The following is a 5,150-nucleotide window of genomic DNA, read 5'->3' on the forward strand; positions in this document are numbered from 1 at the left end:
CTGTATGGCTCACTAATAATAGCAGGTTTCCTCTCTTGCAGATATGGGGAAGTTAGAAGCAATTCAGGACCTCTGATCTCCATACTTGTTCCAGGTAAGTGATTTAGGAACTACTTCAGACTGCTCGTTCCACATTAGAAATTGTCCTGTTGATGAAGGAGTTACTGTTATGTGAGAGACGTGCGTGTGAGAGGTCGCTCGCTGGAAGTTTAGGAGAGGCCACATCATTGGTGGTGCAGTAAGTAACATTAGCACCTCTTCCTTCTGCCCTCCAGTTTCCATGTGGCACTGCTCTGAAAACATTGTAAGGCATATGCCAGCAGATGCTTCGGAATGCCAGGCAAGACAGCTAACCTAAGCACACGTGCTGCTGCTGCATACCACCTTTCTTTAATCAAATGAGAAAAGTTTATTTTTACACAAAGGCAAAATGATAATGTATTATAATTTTTATTTTACTTTTCAATACATTTTACTTGAATAAAACAAAATGAATTAGTGTACTTTTGGGACATACTTTATAAATGTGTGTTTTTACAGTATGTGTATTTAAGAACATTGTACAGTTTCAATGGATTAGACACTGAAAATACACTTCTTATCTACTGTATACAGTATCTTGTTTTAAGTTTTACGTTCAGTCTTGTGAGTGAAACAGAGTATACAGTACTTCATTCTGCATGCATGTCGGCCATAACATGCAGTGTCTCTCCCTGCTTACCTGGATTTCACTTGGCTTCTTTATATGTGTTACAAGATGACAAACAACCAGAGGAAATATGGGACTGCTAATATTTTGGTATTCATGAAAAATTGCCGATGTGTCTACGTAAAATCCTGCTATGTGTTATTTGGCCTGAGAGCCATTCGTGTGACTATGCTATTGACCCCCAGTTTATTACCCATCAGTTTGCTACTTAATGGCCAATTGATAACAAGAGCTTTAGTATTGGCAACATAATCAATTTAAGCTACACAGGTCTCTCGGCAGCCTACTTGAATATCTTATTTATGAACTGCAAAATCAATGGAAGATTTTACAGTGTAACGCAATGTGGTGTGACAGAAGTGGTCGGACGGTCGCAGAAGCTGTAGTGTGTTGTTTGCTGTGTGGGTCGCACGGTACAGGAATGAATGGGAGTCAAGGGCAACACAAACAATTTTAATAGAAGATTGCTGTAGCGGTGCTGTGCACATGTGCAGATTGAGAAAGACAGTTCACATACTTCCTGTCCGGCAGTGTGCATCTCACTGAAAGAGAAGACGGTTTTGAGGCTGAGTCATGCCAATTTGCCTGTTGGTGCAGTCTGTTGCAGGAAACAAAAGTGTATGTGATTGCGGTTGGCTCTTATGCTGCACAACAATCAGACCACAATATGTTTAAAAGGACCCTTAAAGTAGTGACCTCACTGACCTGCAGCAAAATATCTAACAAGGGATTTGAAGCAAACAGAAGTGTCCTTCATTGTAGCTAAGACATTTTTCACTTTCAAACTGGCGAATGCTAATTGACAGTCTATAATGTGGTGATAAGCTGATTTCCAGCAGGATGAGTTAGTGAGGAAAATGTTTATATAGTTGGGCTTTAAAGAAATGCCTTATTGTATTTTTGTGTATACCAGCAGTATATTTTTGGCATTCATTCTGCAAAATTCCTTTTCACATCCTTTTTGAACCTCCATTGAAAGAAAATTGCACACTGGTTGCTAATACTTACTACTAGGTTTAACTAGTTTATTCTAAAAAAGTATTGAGGAGAATTCATGGATAAGGATATTATCGATCTAATGCTCTACATGGTCATGATCATATTGAGGCCATGTGATCATATTTTACTTAGGCTTGGTTTACACATAAAAAGGTGTCCAGTTCTGTCCTGTCAGTTTTTGACAGCTGGCATCAGTTTTGTATGTATTTCTATAGCTGTGTTCACACACAAACCTGCACATTTCCAGTCCTGTCCTGACAGTTTTGTATCAGTTTTGTATGTGTTTCTATGGCTGTGTTCACATATAAAGGGTGCACATATCTGGTCCAGTCAGGTAAGGCCCGGTTCACATTAGCGGTGGCCGTCCGGAATCGCCGTGCCGGAGCCGGACCGCTTTCAGAACGGACGGAACGGACGCACGGCATGGCAATGAAAGCCTATGCGTCCGTTCACATGCGTCCGTTCTGCCGGACCGGAGCCGGACCGGAGCCGGACCGGATCCGGACTCCGGCGTCCGTTCCAACATGCGCTATTTTTTGGTCCGGCTCCTCCGGCAGCTGTATCCGGAGCGGAGCCGGACTGCACCATCCGGCCAATACAAAGCAATGAGAGCCGGAGAGCGCACAACACACTGGCTACAAAAACCGGACGTTCTACCCCACTTCCTATGCATTTTGGATGGGGACCACATGGGCCCAGCGTTAGTGGGGCAGCAGCGATTTCATGCTGGAACTCTTTTTGGCAGCAACATGTCTGATATGTCAGGAGGCGAACAACAGGAAGGAGAGAATTCCCAGGTTTACGAGTAAAAAATGCCTGGATCCATGGTCCCAACTGCAGTCTCTGTATCCACGGATGGTCTCCACACGTCCACCTGTCTCCAACAATGACTCCAGACCCTTCTGCTGACCTCCCAGACCCCAGGTATTTACAGGATGTATATCTCCTTAAGAAACCGGATCCGTACCGCAACCGTGTTCACACCGCACGGAAACCGGATGCAAACGGACCGGATCCGGACCGGATCCGGATAGGAACCGTACGGATCAGGTCCGGTCCGGATGCGGTGCGGTCCGGACATCCGGTGCGGTTTTTACAAAACCGCAAGTGTGAACGGGGCCTTAAACTGAAAGAAAACTGATGCAAAATGTGCAGTTTTATGTGTGAACCAGGCCTTATGGTTCCTGCATAGGTTTAAAGGGGAACGCCAGTAAAAATAATGTAATGAAAAAGTACTTCATTTTTACAATAATTATGTATAAATGATTTAGTCATTGTTTCCCCATTGCAAAATCATTCCTCTCACTGATTTACATTCTGACATTTATCACGTGATGACATTTTTACTGCTGGCAGGTGATGTCAGTGGAAGGAGATGTGGCTTGCTTTTTTGGCAGTTGGAAACAGCTGTAAATAGCTGTTATTTCCCACAATGCAACAAGACTCCCACAGTGAGATGTCAGGACCATGGTGCTCACATCACACTGTGGGAGGGGTTTCACCACAATATCAGCCATACAGAGCCCCTGATGATCCGTTTGTGAAAAGGGAAAGATTTCTCATGGAAAAGGCGGTATCAGCTACTGATTGGGATGAAGTTCAATTCTTGGTTACGGTTGTCTTTAAAGGGAACCTGAACTGAGTAAAATTATTAAAGGAAATACATGGTGTACCTGTAAATGAATATTTCATACTTACCACCCCGTCAGTTCCTCTCAGAAGCCCACCATTTTCTTCTAACAATGATCCCTTCCGGCTCTGACAGGACTTTGTCAGAACTAAAATATATTAGTTTTTTTTTTTTTTTTACATTATATCATGATCAGAACAATAAAAGAAAAACAATCATACAATGATGCAAACCTTACCCAAACATGGGAGTGCTTCAATGAAGCTAATATTTCTCTTGGGTGCAGTAACATAGCTACGCTGAGTTTGAAAAAAAAAATAGTTGCTGTCAGTTATAAAACAGTTGCTGCCAGTTTTAGCTGAAATGACAACTGTATTTTTGAAAGATTGCATCATCTATGGCCACACAGAGGAAATGCATCATTGTACTATTGCAACCAGCCATTAAGATGCTTGCAAATCAGTCACCTGATCAATACAATCACATACGTCTCTGATTGTGCTTGAAAAGAACCCACATAAAATAAGTTGGTCACCTATAGTCACTTCCTGCTGCATATTATTGTTTTTGTGCTTTTTCAAATGAAATAAGCCCATCATTTCTGCATAGAGATGCAACTGTTTATCTTCTATCACTGTAGACGTATTATAAACATACGGTAGCTTTATGCATGCTGCTGAGAGTAATACTAATGTTTCCACTGGACTGAAAATCTCCAAGTCTCTGCATAAGCTGGGGGGAAATTGTATGAAAGTGAATGTAATGCCATGTGGCCTTTTAAAAAACATAACTTGACAGTTTCCATATACTATTTACCCTATGTGCTGGATAAGCATTTACATCCAGGCCAGGACTGATAAATCATAGTTTAGCAGTGTCTAAAAGGGCCAGTAAATGGTATGAAATTGCAGCAATGCACTAAGCGGTTATTTGATAATGAATGAAATTGTTTGAAAATACCGTTAAAATGTCAAGTTCTTCCACGCAGGCCATTACTCAGAGTGGGAATGCAAACACAGAAACAGCACTGACATCATAAATATACTGCTACAAATGCATGTGTTTGAACAGAGCAGATTGCGGGCACCCACAGCAAAGCCTTATAAATTGATACCTGAAATAATTTAAATCTGGGCATGTAATTGCATTGGTTTAACTTATTTAACTCTCTTTACAATATCATTTATAGAAGAAGATGAAAGTAAAGATAGAGATGATGATAAATACCTAAAATAGCAAGGAGATAGGAAATGTTTTCAATGTAATTATATTGTCATATGAAATTATTATTCATCTACACTAACGTGACAGCTAGTATACATTAAAACTCTATTACCATGGAAGCTTATATACATATATTACAACACCAGTTTGCTCATCAATGCAATTTACATTTGTTCTCAGGAATGGGAACAACTTCCGCTTTGCTCTAAAAGATACGCAACAGCATAATAACCTTTAAAGGACAACTGAAGTGAGAAGAACATGGAGGTTGCCATATTTATTTCTTTTTAAACAATACTAGTTGCCTGGCAGCCCTGCTGGTCTATTTAGCTGCAGTAGTAGTTCAATCACACAAGAAACAAGCATGCAGCTAATCTTGTCAGATCTGACAATAATGTCAGAAACACCTGATCTGCTGCATGCTTTTTCAGGGTCTATGGCTAAAAGTATTAGAGGCAGAGTATCAGCAGGATAGCCAGGCAACTAGTATTGCTTAAAAGGAAACAAATATGGCAGCCTTCATATCCCTCTTGCTTCAGTTGTCCTTTAAAGAAAAACATTTTATTTGTTGCAGCTAATACAAGATGG

General features: G+C 40.9%; 1 long non-coding RNA gene across 1 annotated transcript; it reads right to left on the reverse strand.

Annotated features, from left to right (window-relative positions):
* Positions 1-1,141: 1,141 nt before the first annotated feature.
* LOC137561284 (uncharacterized) lies at positions 1,142-3,653 on the reverse strand. The gene is made up of 2 exons (XR_011029961.1): positions 3,577-3,653; positions 1,142-1,307 (listed from the first exon to the last, which is right to left on the reverse strand). It is a non-coding gene; the product is annotated as an uncharacterized lncRNA (long non-coding RNA).
* Between the last annotated feature and the right edge of the window lie 1,497 nt (positions 3,654-5,150).

This window comes from Hyperolius riggenbachi, chromosome 3, assembly GCF_040937935.1.
Source record: "Hyperolius riggenbachi isolate aHypRig1 chromosome 3, aHypRig1.pri, whole genome shotgun sequence".
NCBI lineage: Eukaryota > Metazoa > Chordata > Amphibia > Anura > Hyperoliidae > Hyperolius > Hyperolius riggenbachi.